The sequence below is a fragment of the Balaenoptera physalus genome (genome assembly GCF_965194825.1).
Source record: "Balaenoptera physalus genome assembly, chromosome: 7".
NCBI classification, from domain to species: domain Eukaryota; kingdom Metazoa; phylum Chordata; class Mammalia; order Artiodactyla; family Balaenopteridae; genus Balaenoptera; species Balaenoptera physalus.
The window spans coordinates 116,687,900-116,714,587 of NC_138886.1; the positions used below are offsets into that span (position 1 = coordinate 116,687,900).

Consider the following 26,688-nt stretch of genomic DNA (forward strand, 5'->3'; position numbering starts at 1 on the left):
CCTATCACAAGTAATGAAATTGAAACCTCAATTAAAAATCTTCCAACAAACAAAAGTCCAGGGCCAGACGGCTTCACAGGCAAATTCTATGAAACATTTAGAGAAGAGCTAACACCAATCCTTCTCAAACTATTCCAAAAAATTGCACAGGGAGAAACACTCCCAAATTCATTCTATGAAGCCACCATCACCCTGATACCAAAACCAGAAAAAGATAACACAAAAAAAGATAATTATAGACCAATATCACTGATGAACACAGATGCAAAAATCCTGAACAAAATACTAGCAAACAGAATCCAACAGCACACTGAAAGGATCATACACCATGATCAAGTGGGAATTATCCCAGGGATGCAAGGATTCTTCAATATACGCAAGTCAATCAATGTGATATACCACATTAACAAATGAAGTAACAAAAACCACATGATCATCTCAATAGATGAAGAAAAAGCTTTTGACAAAGTTCAACACCAATTTATGATAAAAACTCTCCAGAAAATGGGCATAGACGGAAACTACCTCAACATAATAAAGGCCATATATGACAAACCCACAGCAAGCATCATACTCAATGGTGAAAAACTGAAAGCATTTCCACTAAGATCAGGAACAAGACAAGGATGTCCACTCTCGCCACTCTGATTCAACATAGTTACTTGTAAGTCCTAGCCACGGCAATCAGGGAAGAAAAAAGAAATAAAAGGAATGTAAATTGGAAAAAAACAAGTAAAACTGTCACTGTTTTCTGATGACATGATACTATACATAGAAAATCCCAAAGATGTCACCAGAAAACTACTAGAACTAATCAATGAATTTGGTAAGGTTGCAGGATACAAAATTAATGCACAGAAATCTCTGGCATTCCTATACATTAATGATGAAAAATCAGAAAGAGAAATTAAGGAAACACTCCCACTTACCATTGCAACAAAAAGAATAAAATACCTAGGAATAAATCTGCCTAAGGAGGTGAAAGACTTGTACACAGAAAACTATAAAACACTGATGAAAGAAATCAAAGATGACATAAACGGTTGGAGAAATGTACCATGTTCTTGGATTGGAAGAATCAATATTGTGAAAATGACTATACCACCCAAAACAATCTACAGATTCAATGCGATCCCTATCAAACTACCAATGGCATTCTTCACAGAATTAGAACAAAAAATTTTACAATTCGCATGGAAATATAAAAGACCCTGAAGAGCCAAAGCAGTCTTGAGAAAGTAAAACAGAGTTGGAGGAATCAGGCTTCCTGACTTCAAACTATACCACAAAGCTACAGTAATCATGACAGTATGGTACTGGCACAAAAACAGAAACATAGATCAATGGTACAGGATAGAATGCCCAGTGATAAACCCATGCACATATGGGCACCTAATTTATGACAGAGGAGGCAAGAATATACAATGGAGAAAAGACAGCCTCTTCAATAAGTGCTGCTGGGAAAACTGAACAGCTAAATGTAAAAGAATGGAATTAGAACACTCCCTAACACCATACACAAAAATAAACTCACAATGGATTAAAGACCTAAATGTAAGGTCAGACACTATAAAACTCTTAGAGGAAAACATAGGCAGAACACTCTATGACATAAATCACAGGAAGATCCTTTTTGACCCACCTCCTAGAGAAATGGAAATAAAAAAAAAATAAACAAATGGGACCTAATGAAACTTAAAAGCTTTTGCACAGCAAAGGAAACCATAAATAAGACAAAAAGACAACCCTCAGAATGGGAGAAAATATTTGCTAATGAAACAACAGACAAAGGATTAATCTCCAAAATATATAAACAGCTCATGCGGCTCAATATCAAAAAAAACAAACAATCCACTTAAAAAATGGGTGGAAGACCTTAACAGACATTTCACATAGTAAGACATACAGATGGCCAAGAGGCACATGACAAGACGCTCAACATCACTAATTATTAGAGAAATGCAAATCAAAACTACAGCGAGGTATCACCTCACACCGGTCAGAATGGCCATCAGCAAAAAATCTACAAGCAATAAATACTGGAGAGGGTGTGGAGAAAAGGGAACCCTCTTGCACTGTTGGTGGGAATGTAAATTGATACAACCACTATGGAAAACAGTACGGAGGTTCCTTAAAAAACTAAAAATAGAACAACCATATGAGTCAGCAATCCCACTACTGGGCGTATACCCTGAGAAAACCATAATTCAGAAAGAGACATGTACCACAATGTTCATTGCAGCTCTATTTACAATAGCCAGGACATGGAAGCAACCTAAGTGTCCATCGACAGATGAATGGATAAAGAAGATGTGGCACATATATACAATGGAATATTACTCAGCCATAAAAAGATACGAAATTGAGTTATTTGTAGTGAGATGGATGGACCTAGAGTCTGTCAGACAGAGTGAAGTAAGTCAGAACGAGAAAAACTAATACCATATGCTAATGCATATATATGGAATGTTAAAAAAAAAAAATGGTACTGATGAACCTAGTGGCAGGGCAGGAATAAAGGGGCAGACATAGAGAATGGACTTGAGGACATGGGGTGGGAGGTCAAAGGTGGGGCAAAGTGAGAGTAGCATCGACATATATACAGTATGGAATGTAAAAAATAGTTGGCTGGTGGGAAGCAGCAGCATAGCACAGGGAGATCGGCTCGGTGCTTTGCAATGACCTAGAGGGATGGGTAGGGAGGGTGGGAGGGAGGCTCAAGAGGGAGGGGACATGGGGACATGTGTATGCATATGGCTAATTCACTTTCTTGTGCAACAGAAATTAACACAGTAATGTGAAGCAATTATACTCCAATAAAGATCTATTAAAAAAATTAAAAAATAATAAATAAATAAAATCACAGAATTAAAAAATATCTATGGCATATAATCGAAAGCATATAACTTCAGGGGGGAATGTCCTCAGAAAACAACAATAATAACTTGTGTTTTGCAGAGCCTTACAACCTAGTGTTTCAACTGTGAAGTAACAAGTTTGGTACAAATAAGTTCGCCCTTATTCTCATGTTCACTGCAGATGTGAATAAGACACTACACTTACTTAAAGTCTCAAGCTGTGCCCCGATGTTCTCCTATGAAAGCCATCCATCTCTGCTGCTGGAGCCTCCCCTCCTCCTTTGGCGCCATTCTCTCATGGGGAGGCATCTGAAACTGAGATGCCTTATCCCTGCTGCTGCTGCTTCTGCTTCCTACTCATACCATCTCCCCACCGAAGCGGTCATCAACGTCCCATGCTGGGGTGTGACTGGCACCATTTTTACTGAGATCCCAAAAGATGACCCAGTGTCACATTACCCCACTCTAGATTCACCCCATTGAAGGGCAGACCACACCCTATTTTATTCATCCCAAAGCAAGGCTACTTAGCATTCCTAATGTCCCAGAGATTTTTCTATTTCTAGTAGCTGGTGCATACTTGGTGTCAAATAAATGCTGGTGGCAATGCATTATGAAGAGTACTGACGTTGCAATATGATTATTGTTTCAATGTGGGAGTATAATCCCTGGACTATGTTGCCAGTAAACACATTGAGTCTGGATCATACTGGTGAAATAAATACAAAAATATCAGACTCCAAAATAGATTTATCTAAAATGATAATTAAATGTGTCAGCTTATAAAAATATTTTTCATTTCTTCAATTGCAATTTCTGAGAAAGTTCTTTGAGAAACTCTGTTGAATACATATAATTATTTAAATTGTGAACTTGGCTTCATGCTAGTAATACAATAATAGATATTTTTGCTCTGCACTGGGGATCTTTTGGACCAAAAGATATTAAACTGGAAAAATGGGATATTTCACAATGAAAATCCGTGTATGAGCTTAAGAAAGACATGGGGAAAGTCAGCTGCAAATGAATTTAGAGACGATATTCACAGTTAGGGTTTCCTTTCTTTACAAGTTTCATAACTGAGGTAATCACACTTAATCCAGAGAAAGAACTGGAAGTTTTTACTATTCCAATTTATTTCTCCAAGGTCTTAACAAACGTTTTACTCATGTATGGAACAAATATAAACAGAAGTATGTGTTAGACACAGCTGTTCACAGAGAATACAGTGCTGGACAAGCAAAAATGCAAACCACACTTCCGGGCAACCTGCAGTCACGTGAGAAATACAAATAGACAATTACCTGGTGACAAATGCTAAGACTGGGGCCTTATTCTTCCAGAAGGAAGTGCCAACTAAGGTTGAAAAATAATAGACTTTAGGCAAAGGAAGAAGGTGCTTAAAGTAGATAGTGTAGTGTGTGTACAAAGACCCAGAATTGAGAGTGAAGATTTGAAGAAGTAAAATCTCTTCTCTTTCAGGAGAAGCCCCCATGGGTACAATAGTGAAAAGAGGTGGTACCCAACCTCCCACTACAGAATCCAAAGGGAGAAGACATTTCACACACTGATGATTGGGACCCAGGCACAAGGGTCCCAATCAGTGGACTGTCTTACCTATTATTTTTAATTTGGACCAAATGAGACAATGAGTAAGGGATGATTAGGATTAATGGTGCAAAAATTAGACCCAATGGCACCAGCCACAGGCAAGCAGTGGCCGTGGTCCCAGCAGCTGTGGTCTGTAATTCCAAAACAGACTCACCTGCAGCTTTGATTCCATCTGTCAGGCTCTCTTCAATTCTCTGAACCCCTTGCATTATTCCAGAAAGTCCCAGTTTTGCCGTAAGACGGAGATTTGATTTCTCTTATGAGCAAAAATCCTGATTAATACAGATATGAATAATAGGAAGAGGGGTTCAAGAAATGAATATGTGGGGAATCTAGGATTTACTATCCAATTGAGGGGAGAATACAGAGAGGCAGTCTCCTTAATATTCCTGAATGGGAATCTGGCAGCCCATGGGAAACAGTGGTGAAACAGCTAAATGAATGCATCTATACCTTTCTTGATAGCTTCAATTTATTCCTGAAAACTTTGCCGCTAAATATAAAGCCATTAAGTTTTTTTAATTGTTATGAATTTCAATGGAACAAATTATGATTTATTTCATCCCAAACTAAGACACCCAATTTTCACTTGATAGAAAGATGTATCAACTGCACACTGAAAACAAGTTTATATAATGATAAAAATTGAAAATAAATATTCATAAAATTAGTGCAATGAAGGTTTAATATCCTCACCACAAAAGGAAGAGTAGACTAGGGCGTGGATGGCAAGTAGTGGAGGGAGGGTTTGAGGCAGCCATTCTTTGGAAGGTACACTCTTCTTTGGCGCCATTTATTCACTAGTTTTCAATGTCAAGCTGCACTGCAAAATTATGTTATACCATAGAAACCACTTTTAGAACAACAAAATTTTGTGCATGAGAGTTCTTTAAAGAACAGAAACAGTACCTGCACAGAACTGACTCATGAGTCACCCCCTTTCCCTTGGTGTACGTTCACAAAGAACAATTCTGAATTCATCTAAATGTTGTTCTATATAATATTCTATACAATATTCTCAGACACTCAACTGTTGTGTCAGTCTATGGTTGAGTATATCTTTGAAACTATAATGTGGAAATATTCCTTCTCGTAGTATATATCTTTAGCACATTTGGGGGAAAAAATAGTCATTGCACTAAAAAAGAAATGAGTCATTCACAAAGAGGTAAACTTTTTAAGAGGCGGTATAAAAAAAATTTATAAACAAACAGTTGTTAGGAGGAAAATGTGTAAGCCTGTGGTGTTCTAGGATGAAGTACCTTCTGGGGTAAGGCTTTGGGGGATCGAATTGCTCAGCCCATAGAATCCGTGAAGTGCATGCAGACTACAGACCGAGGGTGAGAAGGGTTAATCTATTGTCACCGGACAGTTTATTGAAGAGAACAGGATTCTGAAACAGGACTTGGATCCTGTTGTTCCAGAGGAGAAGCTGAGACTTGAAGATGAGAGAGCCGGGCATGGAGTTTTTGGGGGCCCCAGCAAGAGGTAGACCCACAAAGCTTCATGGATATACACAGAGATGCATGATAGGGTATTCACCAATGTCAGTGTTAGCTCAGGGTAAAGAGCTTTTGTATTATTTTTCCTTTCTACTTACATGTATCTGTAGTGATAATTTTTTTTACAATAAACTATATCACTCCTATAACGAAAAAAAATCATAACCCTTTTCAATTCTGAAATAGAATGTAAACAGAAAAATATCCGTTCACCGAAGAGTTTAAAAGCCTAAATTCTTGGCTCACCTCAAAGACATTCAGAAACCCAGGGACTTTCTAAAACCATTCAAAATGATTCTTTAGCTCAGGCAGCTGCAGGGCTGTAGTGGCCAAAGATTTATCCTGTGGGCTGTCAGACTGTAATATCAGTTGAATTCCGTCAGCCAAGTCGCATAAAGATCGTCATGGCTGGGCTTCCCTGGTACACAGTGGTTAAGAATCCGCCTGCCAATGCAGGGGACATGGATTCGAGTCCTGGTCCGGGAAGATCCCACATGCAGCAGAGCAACTAAGCCTGTGTGCCACAACTACTGAAGCCCATGTGCCTTAGAGACCATGATCCTCAACAAGAGAAGCCACCACAATGAGAAGCCCGCGCACCACAATGCAGAGTAGCCCCCGTTCGCTGCAATTAGAGAAAGCCCGTGCGCAGCAACGAAGACCCAACACAGCCAAAAATAAATAAATAAGCTAATGAAAAAAAAAAAAAAGATCGTCATGGCTGACACTTAGAAAATCCTATGTTTAGGGCACTGTGCTAAGTGCTATATTTGTATCATCATATTTAATATTCAGTAGAATCCTTTTAAGTATTATTGTCTTCTCTGTTGCACAGATTAGGAAACAAAGGCGCAGAGAACTTAAGTAAATTGCCATAGGTCAAATAGCTGGTAATGGTGGAGCTACGGTTAAAGCAATCAGACTGATTCCATAGTCCATATTCCTAACCATACATAATACAACACATGGGTCAGGATTAACTGAGCACTAGAGAACTGAAATGGGGTTATACAGAATTTGGAGTTCTGTGTGCTCCCTGAAACTCCAACCACCCAATGAGCCTCCTTTTGTCCATGGAATCGAAATTTAGACCTTTGTGTTATAAAGATGTTCTTCTCACGGGACTTCCCTGGTGGTCCAGTGGTTAGGACTCCCTGCTCCCAATACAGGCGGCCCGGGTTTGATCCCTGGGCAGGGAACTAGATCCTGCATGCTGCAACTAAAGATCCCACACGAGGCAAAGAAGGTCCCACGTGCCACAACTAAGACCCAGCACAGCCCAATAAATAAATAAATTTTAAAAAAGATGTTCTTCTCTTGCTTGAAAATGTTGCTGCAGCCTGATCTGAAGCAGTCTTCATGGTGAAAAAGCCAGTCCTCATGGTGAATCCCTCCTTGCCCCACTGGATTCCCATAACTAGAGTCAGCTGAAACAAGCCCCTCTTGACTTTCAGGATACCATGATGCCATTTTGGTTCTCTCTTATTTCCTCAACCTTTAAATATTAGAGTGTCTCACAGCCCTCTCTAGCCCTCTTCCCTTTCCTATCCACGTTCTCTCCCTAAGTGGTCCTAACCAGTTCCCTGCCTAAAAATACCATCTACCTGCTGAACCGCAAACCCACATACCCAAACCCACACCTAACTTCCTGACACTTCCTTTACAAGGTCCAGCAGGCATCTCAAACCACACTTGTGCAAATTTGAGTTCCTGATAATCGCTCCCCAAATAGCTCCTCATACAGTCTCCCCATTTCAGTAAAGGAATTCATCATTTTTTCACTTACTCAGCCAAAATTCCTGAGGTCCTCTTGGACACCTCTCTTTCTGTTACACCCCCCACGTGAAGCCTGTTAGCTCCTTTTTCAATATATGTCTAGAATCTGAGACTCCTAACTACCCCCACTGCCACGACACTGGTCCGGGCCACCATAATCTCTTTACTGAAGTACTGCAATAACCTCCTGATGGTCTCCCTAGTCCTGCACTTGGTCAACTTTACCGCCCCTCTCCCCAGCTCCAAAACACACTCTAGTCTCATAAGAGCAGCAAGGACAATCCTGACAGATGTAAATCATATCATGTCACTCCTTTGCTCAAAACCTTCCCCATGGCTTCCTGTCTCAAGCAGAACATAAGCCGAAGTCCTTACTAGGACTTATAAGGCCCTACATGATCTGGTCCCCACTACCTTTCGGATTTCGTGTCCTAATTCTTTCCTCTAATTCATTCTGTTTAAAGCACATTGGCCTATTTAACATTCCCCTAATTTATAGGCACACTCCCACCCCAGGGCCTTTGCACTTGACATTCCCTCTACCATATATACCTCAGATACACATGTGGCTAACTATCTCATGTCTTTCTTTTTTCACTCAAAACTCACATTCTCTCAATGTGAGCTTTCCTGGGGGCCACCCTGCTTAAAATGTCACATTTATCCCTTACATTTCCTTCCATGCATTATTTCTCTCCTTAGCTCTTAGAGCCATCAAATATAACATGATACACATTTTATTTGTTTGTCTTGTTTATTGTGTCTCCTCCACTATAACAAAAGTTTCATGAGGACAGGGATTTGTACTCACTCTGTTTCTTTTCGTATTTCCACTTCTGAGAATGTACCTGGCATGGGGTTGGCACGTCAAAGATAGGTGTTGACTTCATAAAGAGATGCTCCACAATGTCGATTACAGAACCAAACCTCACAGTGTGATAAATATATTTATTGAGGACATCTCAACCTTTGAAAGTCAGGCAAAATTGTGTCAAGCCCTGTATCCCGTGTTCTGTGAGAATCTAGCGCCCTCAACAAGATTTCCGAGAACTCCCCGGTGTTAATACCTTCCCGGTTACTCTGGATTTGCCTACCTGCCTCCCTGGACTGTTGATGTTATTGCCATTTGATCCCCTATAACTATTCTCTGTCCCCTGCTCTGTGACAAACCGAGACACAGAAAGCAACAACTTCCGCTTCACACCCCTACAAATGCTGACCCATTGTGTGTGTATCTGTAATATGTTTAACTTATAATTTGCAATGACAGAAGTGTATTTACGCGGCTTCAAAAAAAGTTAACATTTAATATTAGACATCCTCAATCTTTATACTTCTTCGACCTGCCTTCAACACTGTCTCACTGTCCGTTTTCCTCCATGGCCGTCTGTCATGCTACTGGGCCATTTCTCCGTTCCTTTCTCCTCAATTCTCTCACTCTTTTCACCATTCTTTTCCTAACATCTGTTCTTTGTTTTTCGAGAGAATATTGCCTCTCCCTCTTTGTATTTTCTTATGATCCATGCCATTAAGTTTTCACATTATACTAAAAAATAGCTTCTCAAGTTTTATCATTTTACGCAAAAGACAATTCCTCTTCATCAAGGGAAATTCAATGCCAGCTTTTAAAAGTCTTTGCATCCAAGAGTCCTGGGCAGTAGAGGCAATGGCAGCTGCCTAAGCAAAATCTCTTCAAACAACCTCCAAACGACAAGAAGAATAAATGACACCACACAAAACTCACACCTTTGGCGTAACTAGAAGACAGACAATCTTACACGCTGCAGATTACCTGTAAGTAGGAAAACAAGCACCAACTTCCAGCAGAGTCAACTTCACAGAGAGCAAAGGGGTTCTGAAAAAAATGCACAAGAAAGATAAGAGAGGAGTGAGAGAAAACCACTCCCGGGGGGACGGGCGGGGAGGCGGCGGCGGGGGCGAGGGCTGGCCCGGGGTTCCCAGGGTCCCAGGACCGGGGCGGGGCCAGGCGGAGGGCGGGAGGAACGAACCAGAAACCGCCTTTCGCACAAAGGAGCGCCAGAGCCCGAACCCGCCGCCGTCTCCAGAAAGTTCTCCGCCCGCGTCCTTCGCAGCCGGCCGGCTCCTCCCAGCCTCTTCCCCCCGCCCCCCTCCGGTGGGACCAATCGCTCCCCGGGCCGCCCAAGACCCGCCTCCTGCGCCCGCTGCCCGGGAAACGGCGCGATGACCGCCGAGGGGCCGAAGGCTGCCGAGAGCCGGGCGCAGTCGGCGCCGCTGCCCCTCGAGGGGGTGGACCTCAGCCCCAAGCAGGATGAGGGCGTGCTTCAGGTCCTCGAGCGAGAGGGCACAGGCACAGGGATGCCCATGATCGGGGACCGAGTCTCTGTCCACTACACGGGCTGGCTGTTCGATGGCACCAAGTTCGACTCCAGCCTGGACCGCAAGGACAGAGTCTCCTTTGACCTGGGGAAAGGGGAAGTCATCAAGGCTTGGGCTATTGCTGGAGCGACCATGAAGGAGGGGGAAGTGTGCCACATCCCCTGCGAGCCAGAATACACCTGCGGTTCTGCGGGCAGCGCTCCCGAGATCCCTCCCCAGGCCACGCTTGTGTTCCAGGTGGAGTGGCGCCGTCGTGGAGGTTGCACTGGAAGGTACTCCAGAGACCAGATCTTTGACCGCCGGGAGGTCGGCGAGGCCGAGAGTGTGGATCTGCCTTGTGGGCTGGAGAAAGCCATTCAGCGCAAGGAAAAAGGAGAACATTCCATTGTGTGTCTCAAGCCCAGCTATGCTTTTGGCAGTGTTGGGAAAGAAAAGTTCCAGATCCCCCCAAATGCTGAGCTGAAGTATAACTCAAGAGTTTTGGGAAGGCCAAGGAGTCCCAGGAGATGAGTTCAGAGAAGCTGGAGCAGAGCACCATAGTGAAGGAGCAGGGCACCGTGGGCTTCCAGGAAGGCAAGTACAAGCAAGCTCTGCTGCGGTACAAGAAGATTGTGTCCTGGCTGGAATTTGAGTCGACTTCCTCTAATGAGGACGCACAGGAGGCACAGGCTCTTCGGCTGGCCTCGCACCTCAGCCTGGCATGTGTCATGTGAAGCGGCAAGCCTTGTCTGCTGCCGCTGAAAATTGTAACAAGGCCCTGGAACCGCGCAGCAACCATGAGAAGGGCCTTTTCCGCCAGGGTGAGGCCCACCTGGCGGTGAACGGCTTTGACTTGGCACGGGCTGACTTCCAGAAGGTCCTGCAGCTCTACCGCAGCCGCAAAGCTGCCAAGGCCCAGCAGCGGATCCGCAAGGAGCTCGAATGGGAGAAGAAGCTCTATGACAACATATTTGAGAGGCTAGCTGGGGAGGAGAGCAAGGCCAAGGCCACGGTCGCTGCAGGAGACCAGCCCGCTGACACGGAGGTGAAGGACGGGCCGAAGAACCGTGTGGCAGGGGGCCAGCCTCAGGTGGAGGCAGAAGTGTGGCCTTGCCCAGCCCTGCTCCCGGCTGCCTGCCCCCCAGCTCCCTACCCTACTCCCCCCTGTTGGTTCTGTAAAAACTGAAGAATTTTGAGTGAATTAGACCTTTATTTTTCTAAAAAACAAAAAACGAAAAAAGCACCCCCAAAGAAAGAACGTGTATCCTTAAGTGTGAAAATATTGAAGAAAGAATCCTGATGTTGATGGTAACAGATTCAATGTGTACATTGAATTCAGTGAGAGTTCATGAATCCATATATATATTAATTAATTAATTAAAACTAAACAAATGGGAGGTGGGGGAGGAAGTCTTACTCCTTTAACTAGAATATCAACTGATAAATGTGGGAGGAACGATAGAAAAATGACCATTTTGCAACCATTATAATAAAAATTGATTTAAGCAGAAGCTATCAACGAATGCTTAGAGTAGGTGAAAGTTTGGGGAATAAAGGATATTTACATTGCCTTAAAATATTTATTTTCAAATTATGTATTAATTAACCAAGGAGGAAATAGTGACTTGACGGTGGAGAAACCTGGCAGAGCCATCACAGCCATGTGATTACAGCCAACACCACCAATAATGGAACAAATGACATCGAGTGCCTCTTGATGTGATGCCCTGAGAAGGACACAATGTCACATCTGTTTGCTTATACAACGTGTATAACCTGAATCTCATCAGAGGAAACCTCAGGGAAACTCAAATTGATGGCCGTTCTACAAATAATAGGTGCTCTTTGAAACTGCCAACATTATGAGAGAAAAAGGAAGACTGGTGGGTGTTATTCCAGATAAAAGGACACGTAAGACACATGACAACTAAGGGTAATTCATAACTCTGGGTATCTTAGGCCAGGAAAAAACAGTTAGCTCTTATACGACATTACTGGGATAGTGGATAAGATTCAAATACGGGCTCTGGACAAACAAGCACTCTTGTGTATCCTGGCAATAGGACAGCTGTGATTAAAAAAGAAAATAGACTTTTAATATTCTAGAGGAATCTACAATGTAGGAAATCCAGAAATAGATAAGAGTAATTAACTTTGAAAAATTAAAAGGATGGACTGGGGCAGAGGAATAAAAACCCCAAATGCTGTATATTTGATTTTGAAGTTTAGGTCTTTTTTCTATTTCAATGAAAAAATCTCATAACGAGATTCAAAGATCGAGAAATCAAATCCTTGTTAATAGTATTTGTTTTGAAAGTCTTAAAGTTGGTTTTCGTATTGAACTGTCAGGAAGTTAACTAGCTACCCATCACTTTCAGACACAGTAGCTCTGTTTACACGGCCACTGCCAACACATGAGTCACAGGATCAGACCATAACATGCCCACAGCTTGTCTTATTATTTAACTCATCGCTTCAGGGAACACATGGGGAAAAATACACTCTCTACAGGCCAACCATTTTAGCACAAACGTAAAATTGCACAGAACAGAAAAAGTTGCATTTCTTAAGTGGTCTGACTAGCAAATTCAATGGTTCTATGCAAGTCTGGACCATGTTTTTGAAAGAAACGCTTTTGCAGAAATTTTGTTTCTCCTTCACACGGAGCCTGAAAAAGCTGGCAAACTGCCAAACCAGAAATTCTGAAGACTCGAAATGCAACCTGCGTCATTTGTATTGATTGTAATCCATAGCGTGTATGCATGTGGTCATGCCGGTGATTCACAGATAACACTGTGAATCATAATTAAAACTGCACAAGTAGGCTTTGATAAAATATGATTTAATGAAATGCAAAAATCACATTTTAGCAAGCTGGTATTGTCCTCTACTTAATGTGTTTCCTTCCTCCCCCCCACCCCCACTCCTTTCCCTCTTCCTCTCTCTCCTTTTTTTCCTATCAAAGCTCACACTGGGGACTTCCCTGGTGGCGCAGTGGCTAAGAACCCGCCTGCCAGTGCAGGGGACACAGGATCGATCCCTGGTCCGGGAAGATCCCACGTTCCATAGAGCAACTAAGCTTGCATGCCACACCTACGGAACCCACGCGCCTAGAGCCTGTGCTCTGCAACAAGAGAAGCCACCGCAGTGAGAAGCCCAGGCACCGCAATGAAGTGTAGTCCCCACTCGCCGCAACTACAGAAAAGCCCACGCGCAGCAACGAAGACCCAACGCAGCCATAAATAAATAAATTAATTAATTAATTAATTAAAAAATAAAAAGCAACTCGCATTGGTTTCAGGTTTCAGCCAAAGTTTGAGGGTTAAATGTTACATACCTTGAGAAAAGCTTTTGCCATGTTACCAGTTATTTCAAGGCAATTTTAGGTAAGAATCCAAAATTAAATATGACCTATGGGTATTGTGACCTATGGGTATTTTACCTGGAAAAAAATGCAAACAGAAGTGTTTTGACAGGGCTCCCCACTTTATGAAAATCTAGACCCTTCTAATTTGTCAAGGAGGTGGAGGACTATTAAAAGTGTTTGTCTAAATTATGGAAAGGACCAATTTAGTGGACTTGCTAAAAAAGAAATGAAAATGTTATAATCAAGTCAAAACCTTTAATCATTCATTTTTTAAAAAATTAACTTCTCTCCTAAAATTAAAGTTGTTTTCCTTTCTTTTCTTCTCCAAAGATTGGGTCTAGCTGAGGTTCTGGAAAGAACTTTGTGGTTTACTTTAGGTTAAATAAGCTGAAAATTCACTAGATATCAGCATAAAATCTTTTAATGAAACATTTTGCATAGGAACATATTTTTAATTTCCATAAATCTAATCTACTAAAGTCTAAAAGCCAGCTCAGAGTTTTTCTTGGCAGATTCGTACAGAGAAAAAGGAAAGCAACGAGTTTGTTTTCTTGCGCCTGTATAAATGCACCACCCCTGCACAGCACATCGTAAAGCCTGTTACATCTGAGGAACACAATTAGTAATTGTAATGACATTTATGTCTGATGAATGAAAATATGTTCATGCTACTGCAAAATAATTTAAGCGAACTCATGTGTGTATGTGAAGCAAATCAAACACAAGAAACATGGTCTTCCTGTTCTGGAAGAATAAACAGAAAATAAATAAACATGGAACAAAATAAAAAGTAATTAAATACTTTCTCATTAGAAATGAATATATAACAATAAATATAAAAGAAAACACTATGCAAGAAAAATACTTCTTTACTCAACCACATCCTCCGGGCAATATTGTGAGAAACGTCCCCACTAAACCCAAGAAAGAGACTGAAGTAAATGAAGTATTAACTGCCCATTTCCTGTGTGTTGAATCAGTAAAGGTGTATTAAATTCCACATAAACTTTAAAGTGACACCGTCCCTGCATTCCTGGAGCTCTCATGGTACAGGAGAGAGACATGCACACTCATAACACACCTACGTAAGTGTGTAAGTACAACCGCTGAGGTGTTGTCCAGGTCCAATGGGATCACCGAAGTGGAAATCTCACCTTGCCTGGAGATATCACAGAATATTTCATGAAGGAGGTACATTTTAGCTGAGTAACAAATGACTACAAGGAACTCCCTGGACAGTTGCAAGGAGAACACTTGCAAAGGTGTGGAAGAGAAAAAGAGCATACAATATTTTGGAAAGCTAAATGTTTCAGCAGAGCTGGAGTATGAAAGGGAGAAGTTAACAATTTACCCATTATATTAAGGGTATTTAGGAGTCACTGAAATACTTTCAGTGATTTTTTTTTTTTGCTATCAAATTAATTCACATTCATCAATAAATGTTTTTAAACGGGGAAAACATAAAGAAGAAAATTAAGTCTACTTTACATCCTATTGGTAAATAATCATGTGACTTGACACATATTTTATGCCACAGCCCTGCTTCTAAATATCTTGTCCACTTATTTTCCACAACAATGAATTCTCCTCTCAGTTTTGGTTCCTTCAGGTTGATTCAATTTTCCCTAGACTTTGCAGAGATTTCTTTGATTTTGTGGTACGTAGTTGCCGTTTTCTTCTCTTGGCACTAATAAACATAGTTTTCTTTTTCCGTTACTGTTTCCTCCTCTTGTTTTCCTTCTACCAGATTGATCAGTTGTTGAGAAGGGTTTTTAGAGGTTTGCTCATAGAAGCAGCGGTGTTGGAAACCCAGAGCAAATTTTCCAGTTTTCGTTCAGAGTAAGTACATGTAAGTGGCACTGCTGGGCCAACAAGTACTGTTTAAAGGTGTCTGGTTCACAGGGCGAATTGCTTTCTGGAGAAATAACAATTTTCATTCCCATTAGTAATGGATGAATGCTACTTTCTGGCATTCTTACTAACACTGAGTGTCATCTTTCATCTTTGCAAACAGCTGAGGGATTTAAAAGAGCCATGCGATAAAATCAGGATTGCCCTTTATTCCTATCGCATTTCCTGCAGTGTGTGAGACAGATAGGAGATGCGGGAGTGCGGTGCCTTTGTAGTCAGGAAGACAAGGAGGTTAGTGAAATAATCTAGATGAGAAATTAACCACGGAAGTGACAAGAAGAAGAAGAAATAAGGAAACGGATATGAGAGATAATAAGAAAGTACAAATACTGTAACCAAGAACATGTTGCTAAGGGAGAGATGAAGAATCATTCTGAAAATGACCGTTATCTATAAGACACGTTACGCACATGGGCGCATATAAATCTCACAACAGATTTAGGAAATAAGTGTTATTATTCTGATCGTTCGGATTTGTAAAATAGATTGAAGTACACATTTAGAAAGTTGCTTTGCAAGGATCCCACTCGTGACTAATCCACACTCCCCCCACAGCACACTGTACTACACTAGCTTCTGAAATGCTGCCTACTTTGCTAACGTGAGCATCTTGGTATTGAAAGAAATTTCTAGCTCCATCTCCACTTCCCTGGAAGTGCCTTCCTTTCCTTAGATTTCAGGCCAGTTTGTCACCCTGCTGTCTCAGTTTTGTGATGCGCTCAAAAACCACGTATCACTTGTACAGTTTTGTCTTTCTTGTTGTTAGGATAGGAGTGACGCTCTTTCCAGCTTTCTACATCCTGAGCAGAAGCTAACGTCTCTCCATTCATTTTCAGCCTCTGTGACCCTTCAAGGTTCTTAACATGTCTACTTCCACCCCCCCTATCACTTACCTCTCCTTATATACTTTCCACCTCTTTATCTATGCGGGATGCCTTCTGGGAGAGTTCCTTGGACTAATTTTCCTCGTCACGAATTCATTTCTTATTAATTCTGCCCACTCCCCTATCCCAATTCCTGCTCTTTTCCAAAGATTCCACGATTTTCTTCTTTTTATTTATTTTTGTTGTTGTTTTTCCATTGGACAATTTTCCTCTTTAATTGTAATCTCACCCGTGGAGTATGGCAGATGTGAGAAGGAATGATAAGGACCTGCTTGGAGTCCCACTGGCCTGCCTAGAGTTCCCTAGCCCAGCGGGCTCTGGCTTTCCTGTCTTGTAAGCAGTTAGACAGGCAACCATCCACCTCCAGAGCGATGGTAGGACATAAAAGACCTGGACTCTCAATCTTATCCTATTATCCATGGTGTGCCAGGTCCTCTGCTGTCCCAGGCTTCGACTTCACTCACACACGGGGCATATATGCCTTCCCAGATGAATACTCTTCGATTTTATATTACATTTTCACCCTCTTACTTTTGCAGCATCTTGAGAGTTGGGTTCAGGAAAGGAGATGATTGCCCTTGTTTATTCACCATCTAATGTGAAATACTTTTATTACTTTTTCATGGGAAGGCATTTTATTTTAAATAGAGCACTGTGTACATGTCAGTCCCAAACTCCCAATCTATCCCTCCTCCCCACTCATCCCCCCTGGTAACCATAAGTTTCTTCTCTAAGTCTATGAATCTGTTTCTGTTTTGTAAATAAGTTCAACTGCATCATTTTTTTTTTGGATTCCCCATATAAGCGATATCATATATTTGTCTTTCTCTGTCTGACTTACTTCACTTAATATGATAATCTCTAGGTCCATCCATGTTGCTGAAAATGGCATTATTTCATTCATTTTAATGGCTGAGTAATATTACATTTTATATATATATATATATATACACACACACACACACACACACACACACACACACACACACATATCACATCTTCTTTATCTATTCATCTGTCGATGGACACTTAGGTTGCTTCCATGTCCTGACTATTGTAAATAGAGCTGCAATGAACATTGGGGTGCATGTGTCTTTTTGAATTATGGTTTTCTCTGGATATATGCCCAGTAGTGGGATTGCTGGATCATCTGGTAGCTCTATTTTTAGTTTTTTAAGGAACCTCCATACTGTTCTCCATAGTGGCTGCACCAATTTACGTTCCCACCAACAGTGTAGGAGGGTTCCCTTTTCTCCACACCCTCTCCAGCATTTATTGTTTGCAGATTTTTTGATGATGGCCTTTCTGACTGGTGTGATATCTCATTGTAGTTTTGATTTGCATTTCTCTAATAATTAGCGATGTTGAGCATCTTTTCATGTGCCTCTTGGCCATCTGTATGTCTTCTTTGGAAAAATATCTCTTTAGGTTTTCTGCCCATTCTTGGATTGGGTTGTTTGTTTTTGTGATATTGAGCTGCATGAGCTGTTTGTAAATTTCAGAGACTAATCCCTTGTTTGTCCCATCGTTTGCAAATATTTTCTCCCATTCTGTGGGTTGTCCTTTTGTTTTGTTTATGGTTTCCTTTGCTGTGCAAAAGCTTTTGAGTTTAATTAGGTTTAATACTAATTAATTTAGTACTAAGTTTAATTACAACTGAGGTAATTGAGGTTAATACTATTAAATAACAATGAACAAGGCACTTTTGTTGAACACCAAAAAAATCTTTCAGAATATAGCTTTTTACATTTCAAAAATATACATTGTGGCTCAGTTTAGCACCCAAATGTCAGAGGAAAATAGATCAGAAATGTAGCTTTAAAATCCAGTCCCAGCAGTAAATAAGTGATTTTGATAAAGCAACATAAAAATTCTGGCAGCCTAACCAGGATGACAATTTCTATCACATCAGTATGTAGCAAAAGACCAGAGCAGCAAGCAAAATACCTAGTCATGCGCATCTTTGCCTTGGCTTTAAGGCTAATAATGAAAGGCTTTATGAACAACAACAAAAAATTGGTAGTGATTTGGAATTTCGATGTTGATTAAATTTGGTTATCGAATGAGTGAATACCAGTATATTGTTAGGAACCAATCTGACACTTTATTCCACATTAAAATTTTACCTTCTTATTTCTTCTTTCCAAGTTTTTCAAATATAACTAGCAAGTCAGACATTTGACTTACTTTTTGTTAAAACAAAAAAACTCATTTCATATACGAGAATATCTAAAATCAAGCCAGTATAAGTCAATGCTCCCTTTATTGACAATTTATTTGGAGTCAAATCAGCTCTATCAGAAGTACCAGCAGGAAAACATGTTCCAATGCATCCAAGACTCAAAATGGTAGCTGGGTTCACCCTCTATCCTTTGGGAAATATTAATTTCCTACAAAATGTAAAAACTCATTGCAGATAATTATATTCCCAGAGAAACTAAAATATTGTATTACAAGACTTTCCAAGGTAAACTGTGATGTATACTTTCAGGGAAAATAAGATGTTTTTGAGTTTAGGTTTAAGTGGAAAGGATGAAATTGAGATCTTTCCCCACCACGTTTCACAAGTGCCACATCTGTCCAGCTCACCAAAGACAGGGGAACCCAAGTCATTCATCCGATGTTCAGTCAACCAGGCAGACTCCAAAATCAGAAAACCTGATTAGAAAAAAAATTCAAGTTGTTTTACAAGTTGTTTAGTTACAAGTGCAGCAAAATTTAAATCTTGACTATTTATACTAACAAATAAGTGATCAGATAACAAATTATAGAAAAATCATAGTTACATAAACATGGATTAGATCCTTTCAAAGGGAAACCCTAGATTCCTGACCAGACCCCAACTGTGGTGTGATGTGAGACCCCCCCCCCCATCTCTTTACTAAAACACTGTGAACTCAAGAACCGGAGGACAGCCTTATTAAGCTAAACTAACCTGTTTTTTTGACAAATGATCACCTCTAATCCTGATGCTTGATTTGTGGGACTGAATTTTTTAACCACCATATTTTACTTATACCAGAATCCATACACTTCTAAAAGCAGAGTCTCTGATGTACTGTAAATTAGGAGCTGAGTTCACATCTTCAGGCACTTTCAGTGAATTATGAGACTAGAAATGAACTTCAAAGTTCATCTAGTTCTGTGCCCTTGGTCATGTCTCAGTGAGGACTGCTAAGATGAAAGGAGGTCTATTTCTTAGCTTTTTACTCAAATAAGTCTGATTCAAACATAGGATCACCTTCATTTCAGAAACTTTTAAAGTAACTTCACAAATATTTTAAGTGAAAGCTTAAATAATGAACAAAAATTAGCCAAGTGAAAGTAAAATATACTGTAATTTTATTTCTGCATTTAATTATTGGACAATGTTAGCCTTTTACAAAATGTAAAATAATATTCTTATATTTAAAAAGTTAATTTAAGAAAAAAGTATATACAGTTTTTTAACATTTAAAATATCTATATTTTATTGTTAAAATAATCACAATTAAAAATGTGATGTGTATATGTCTAAATTAGACCATAACAAAAATTATACACTTTAGAATTAAAAACTGGGGTATAAATAAAAATTAAAATTTAAATTAAAAAGCTGGGGTATAGGTGTAAAAGTGTAGCTTTAAATAAAAATTGGACCAAAATGTACATACCATGTTGTATCCTGTTTCCTTCACTTAGATATTATGAACATTTTCTGTGTTAAAAAATATTTACCTACAATATCATTCAGTGGCTGTAAGTAGACCATTTAATGTATACACCATAATTTACTTAACCAAATCCTTTATTATTGGTCATTTAGATATTTTTCATGTTTACTTACTGTAAAGATTTCTTCTGTTGTACATTCTATATTTAAGTAGCTGCCTATAACCTTAATAATTTATTTAGAATGATTTTGAAATAAAGGAATTACTAGGGCAAAGTGTATTTTTTAAGCATTTGATATCATTTTTGCCTAAGAACAGGTAATAGAAATTAGTCCACCTTCACTTATCAAATTCTACGATAATCTACCACAAAAAAAATTTCTGAGGAGTATGGACATCGGAGAGCCCCAGTTTGACAGAGCAAATAATAGGAAATAGCATTCTAGCTTTTATTTGGAGAGTTTTGACTTAATGTCACTGCTACCAAGTAGAAAAAAGCCACTTCAATACACACCATGTTTTCTTCCTCTAAATTTGTTTCCTTCCTTATAAAGAAATTACCACTTGATGAGGGCAAGACAACCAAGAAGAATGAAACCTATTTGATCTGACTGTTTTTAAGCCTTTTAAATGCCAAGTCTATGAGTTATCTAACGAAGGATTGAAAGGATATGAAAATTGAAGATATTTTCTTTGGAAGTGCATTTGACCTTATGAATCAATGCTTTCTTAGCTATTTTCCTGTCACTCTTTATCTTTACACACTCACTTTCTCCTATTGCTCCCCGTCGGTTTCCACTGAAATCAGAGAAGTCTGATTGAGAAGTAGTTATGTCTTTAGTCTCATATACACAATTATAAATTAAATCGTTTGCACTTGCTATTTGCTTCAGCGTATTTTCACAGGGAGGGAAAAAGAGGAACCTACAGAAAGAAAGTTTTTAAAAACTAAACTGATTCACTGAACTAGAGTGCTGGCAAATTTTTTTCTAAAGAGCCAAATAGAAAATATTTTTATCTTTGAAGTCCATAAAGTCTTTGTTACAACTACTAAAGTGTGCCCCAGCCACAGTCAAGACAGACACAAATGGGTGAAGCTGTGTTCTAATAAAACTTTATTAACAAAAACAGGTGGTGGGCTGATTTGTTTACCCTATCTGCACTAAACTCTCTTTCCATTTCAAACTTTCCAAAAACTTAATCACAACAGTTTCCATTATTGGACTAACAACCATTTTCATTTTTCATTTTCTTTTCTGGAATGATTCTCACAACTTTATCTACAGGAAGAGAAAAGAAAATGTGGACGAAATAAGAGTGACATTCGTCTCTTTTTTTCTTTTCCAATGATCCTCATAAGAGCTCTCTGTGATTTTTATGCACCTTGTATCAGAGCTGATTTGTGTTTACTCACATGGAAAGTCTTCACCAACTGCATATCCTGATGGAATTTGTCACCTCTTGAGATCGTCAATGGTGGCCCCTGACTTTCCAGTCTGAATCTCCACATAGTTCCAAAATCTCTGAATTGATTCAACCTGGACAGTCATTGAGGTTTCTGGTCCCATTGGGAGGCAGGGTCTGTCCAAGTACAGCATATTCCTGGCCCTTTCTAGGCTCAACAGTGATACCCTATGTTATTCTGATGCAACACTTTGTGTGTGGTAGAAATTATATCTCATGTTTTTCTAGACCTGCCAGAAATGGGTCAAGACTAATTTTGCTCTCATTCGTGTAACATATCTAACTAGTTGATACCACAGACTTCTTTACTTAACCCAGAACAAGAAATTTGCTTTGCTGCCTTTAGCTGTTTAACATAATCCTCAATACTTTTACTCAGAAAGTTGAAGACTTTCACCACGAAATGCGTAACAAATGGATGGCTATGCTCCAAAATGTCCAATTTCAAACATCTTGTCAACAATGAAATCCAAACAAAGTTTATATTAAGGACATTATGAGCCAAAATAAATTTCATGCCTAACTTAAATGTTCTACAATGTTTGACAGATAATGGAAACTGCTTGAAAATAGAATACTGTTGTCATACTTAGCATGATTTCCTGACGTTTGATTTTACCCACATGTTAGAAAATCACATATATTTCAGAATATAAAGATTTGAACATTTTTCTTCAATTACACTGGTGTCTTCAACCACTCACTTTCTACTGATCGTTTTGTGTAAGTATGAAGCATGTTTGAGCATCTCCTACATTAAAAGTAAAAAAATTGCTAATGGCACACTCCCTTCCAGCTATCCCCCTATCTCTCTTCCTGTTCAACTAAGCGTCTTATAAAAGTTATGTATTTTAATCCCCATTCCCTGGTATCCCACTGCAATCCAGCTTTCTTCCCTGCTGGAACCACTACTGTCAAGGTGACTGGCAAATTTCTTTTGACAGATCTGCTGGGGACTTTTCACCACTTGTTGACCATTCCTTTCTTGAAACACTTTCTTCCATTGATTTTCATAATCCTAACCTCTTTTCCTTTCAGATATTTTTTAAAGGTCCTCTTCTCATGCTTGCCCTCTAAATATGAATCATTTCCTCACGGTTTAGTCCTACCGAGGCCATCGTCTCTTCTTGCTCTGCACAGGCACTCCTGGTGATTTTTACCGACTCCATGGTTATAAATCTCAAATCTTTGTGCCCGATTTCTCTGTGAAGCCTCCTACCTGCGTGCATGCCTGCCTATTGGACTCTGCTACTTTGCTGGCTTCTGGGCATTTTAAGCTCAGTGTATCCCAAACTGAACTCCATCATCTTCACCTTTTCTCCAACCAGCTTCTTCCTACGTGTTCCCCACTGCCCACGCCAGAAACTTCAAAGTCTCCTTTGACTCTTTTCTGTCCTTCATTCCCACGTTTGGTCAAAAATCAAATCTTGTTTAACCTACTTTCTAATCATTTTTAGACTTTTCTCTTTTCCCAACGGCCCCACTCCTGTCCGATTTCAAGTCATCCTAGCTACTCATTTGGCTTACTTAAACTGTCTGACTTGTTTACCTCTATCTTTTCCCCCAGGTCTTTCTCAAAAAGAAGCCCAAGTACCTGGATGAGTTTCTGTGATCCTTTGAATCCTAATTTATAACATTTCAATGACTTTTCTGATGCCCCTAAGAGCTCAGAGATGGCTCACAACACCCTTCCTATCTGTCCAGTCTCCTTTTTTGTCACTCACCTCACACACCAAGCACCATCCACGTTGAACCGAATCATAAGCATAGTATAATAGTATACTATATATTATACATAGTATAATATATAGTATATAATATAGTATAATTCTTTTACCATCTCTCCCCTCTTCCAGAAATATTCTTAGCTATCTTCATTGCCTGGTTAGCATTTGTTCACCTTTTAAGTTTCGGCTTATGTATCATTTACACCAGAAAGTCTTTTCTGACCTAACCCAATCCCTCAGGCTGGCTAGCTGTTTCTTCCATGCACCCCCATGGCGTTACTGTCTCTAAAATTGCAACTCATACTTTATGTTATTACCTGTTTGATTTTGAAAATTTTTTCCTAGTAAACTGTAAGGTCCATGTGGTCAGGAAACATTTTTATCTTGTTCAAGAAGTATGAGTAAAAAATAATGGCTGGATAAACTGATATGCTCTCTGTCCTCATACAGCTAATAGTTTAATAGAAGAAACAGGTATTCAGCAAATAAACATATAGATTAAATAAATAATAACATGTGACTGAGGAAAGTTCTATCAAGTAAAACTGAGTGCTTTGAAACACAGAGTCCTGGAGCCACTGAAGCATATAATCAGGGAGTGGCATGATATGGCACCATTTAAAAATTTTTTGAATCATTCTTTCTGCTACATGAAGAAAAAAAGTAACAGCCATGACCAGGAGTTATGGTATGGATGAAAACACTTGAGAATTTGGAGGATTCACTGCTTATGTCTTCAGTATTCACTTAAGGCAATCATGGGATTACATAACTCTTCACCAGTGTGGCGGCCCAGGGTTGTTGCTTGGGTGTAGCAGGCGATGACTAACTAACCAGATCATTGAAAGATGGTATTTTGTCAGGAAATTCATTCCCAACATCAGAGCCCATTTCTAATTAAAGCATTCTAGGCATACCGCCTGTACCTCCTTGAAAGTTCAAGTTCACTTGGATAAGAATCCTTCCCATTTCTCCCCTGAGATCTTCTTTATTTTTTTCCCAGCCTCATACATTTATTGCGAGAATAAAATAATATAATGCACTGAGAACCGTGCCTGGCCCACAGAAAGGACTGAATGAAGGTTAGCTGTCGTTGAGCTGGCTGGTCTGGAGGTGGCTGCTATGGTTATTAGATGTACAGGTGACGGAGTCCAGAGGCACCACTCCTGAAATGGTTTCTTTCTTCTCTGACCTGCTCTCCCATTTGTCCACACACTCATTCTCACTCTCGGTCGTACTGTTTCCCAATTTCTGGAACAGAGACTTGTCGCTCTCTTTCAGCATTTTCTCGTGAACTTTGGTCTCGTACTCAGGCTGGTCCTCTGTAGATAAAAGAACGGACTAATCTTCCCCCAACCTCTATACTGTCCACCTACTCATCAGCACCACCTCCACCATCTGATTTTCAGACAGGGTGAAGGTGTAAATGAATTCCCTCTGCCCCAGCTTAATGGCTGGTGATGTCTCTTTCCCATCTATATGGTCTATGTTGGAAAGTTTTCTCTCCTGAATATCTAGCACTCGGGGTGGCAGTTGGTTTGGTTTTTGCATTCTCCCTTTATTGAGGTCACTCAGCCTAAGACATTTATCTTCTTTTCTTTTCTCTCCTTTCCTCTTCTCTTCTAATTCACAGAGCGGCAGCAAACACATTAGGCTTCTAAACAGTCATCCTAATACACAGCTGGTGAGAGAAAATCAAAGACTTTCCTGCAGGAGCTGAGAGCACTTATAATACTCAGCGTCATACTGACCATTCTTTATAACCTTAACCAGCTAGTAGAAATTATCTGATTCTAACTTCACTAGCTATATGGCTTGAAAAATTATAGTGTCGATTCCTAATTATGTCTGGCCAGAAGCTCGTCTTAGACAATATGGTGTTTATGTTGTTTATAAGAACATTTGAAAAGATAAGTCTGTTTGATAAATTAAACTTTCTTAGCTGAGCTTCTCCAACCCAATAAGTAAATGACTACAGAAATCTCAGGGAACGTTATCAAATGACACTGTCACTCGCACCCTGGCATCTGAGCTTCGTCCTTGTCTTTGATTATAAGTTTCCTCAAACTCTCTTGCAAATTGTTCATTTGTTACAATGATAAAGTAAACGAGGCTTTCCTGTAATGAATTTAATTTTACAATTTGTTCCTGGAATTAATCGTTGATTAAAAGGCTTGTTGTGATCTTTGTAAGTCCCTTAGTGTTTCATTATTATAGAAACTCAGGAAACATTTATCAAAGAGTTCTTGTGCTTTAGGAATCATTCCATGTCAGGTTTGAATATGTCAATAATGCTTGATAAAAAACGTACAATCTCATAACCAACAAACAACCAGTGTTTACACTATCCATCCGCCTTTTTTTTTTTTTAACATCTTTATTGGAGTATAATTGCTTTACAATGGTGTGTTAGTTTCTGCTTTATAACAAAGTGAATCAGTTATACATATACATATGTTCCCATATCTCTTCCCTCTTGCATCTCCCTCCCTCCCACCCTCCCCATCCCACCCCTCTAGGTGGTCACAAAGCACCGAGCTGATCTCCCTGTGCTATGTGGCTACTTCCCACTAGCTATCTATTTTACATTTGGTAGTGTTTATATGTCCATGCCACTCTCTCACCCTGTCACATCTTACCCCTCCCCCTCCCCATATCCTCAAGTCCATTCTCTGGTAGGTCTGTGTCTATTCCCGTCTTGCCACTAGGTTCTTCATGACCTTTTTTTTTTCCCCTTAGATTCCATATATATGTGTTAGCATACTGTATTTGTTTTTCTCTTTCTGACTTACTTCACTCTGTATGGCAGACTCTATCCGCCTTTTAACTCCACCCGTAACTCCTATACAATCCAGATCCAAGACTCCTGCAGCAATAAACAATCTTGACTCAGACCTCCAATTTTATAGCCTCTCAGTTCACACTCTTCATCAAAACCTATGAACCCTCAAGGGCTTATCCAGCCGGGTGTTTTAGAAAAAAAGTTGCATTTCTCCCTTAGAAGAATTCTCATATCAGCCACTAAGAATACATTTTGTTACTGGAATATTTTGGGTGACTAGTAATCATATGTGCCACTTTGACTATCCAATAAAGACTTAAAATCCTAGTGAAACATTTCATACTGATAGGAATCCATCCTCCCGATTTTCCAAATCCCAAAGTAAAGTTTCATTTGCCCCATTTCTGAGTTCATTCCTCAGGTTTAGGATCAGATCGGGTTAAAGATTAATCTTTCCTTAGCCAAGAACTCGCACAGCTAATGCTTGCAATACCGACTCATATTTTTAAAGTCATGCACGAAAATGGCAGAGTGGGTACTGTTACGCCATAGAGGGAAGGAATCCGGGGCAGAGAGTGTGCCATCCCTGCCTCTGGCCATGACATGTAAACTGGGCTTCACAGCTGTACAGCTCAGAAGAGTCCCAGGTCTGGCATCACAGTGGAGGCAAAGCCTTGGACGGCTCTCTGCAGGTCTTCGTGATCCCCTCGCTCCCACGGAGAGACTTGGCTTCCCCGGACCCCTCCTCCTCGAACTGTGTGCCCAGATCCCTTCACGGTCACTCTTTCTCCTCCATCAGTCTTTATTCAAATCACA

The 26,688-nt window shown here is 40.0% G+C and overlaps 1 long non-coding RNA gene and 1 pseudogene across 5 annotated transcripts in view; one reads left to right on the top strand and one right to left on the bottom strand.

Moving 5' to 3' along the window:
- LOC309664100 overlaps positions 1–25,754 on the bottom strand; it is a 75,035-nt gene extending 49,281 nt beyond the window's left edge. For 3 of the 4 annotated variants that reach the window (XR_014265603.1, XR_014265604.1, XR_014265605.1), the window contains exons 1-2: positions 18,836–25,754; positions 9,540–9,602 (exon numbers count right to left, since the gene is read on the bottom strand). This is a non-coding gene — a long non-coding RNA (uncharacterized lncRNA). The remainder of the gene's footprint in view (positions 1–9,539; positions 9,603–18,835) is intronic. The other variant, XR_014265606.1, reaches the window with a different exon arrangement.
- Positions 9,917–11,322, top strand: LOC309664035 (peptidyl-prolyl cis-trans isomerase FKBP4 pseudogene; annotated as a pseudogene). Its single transcript has one exon. The product of its transcript is annotated as a peptidyl-prolyl cis-trans isomerase FKBP4 pseudogene (transcript).
- Positions 25,755–26,688: the final 934 nt, after the last annotated feature.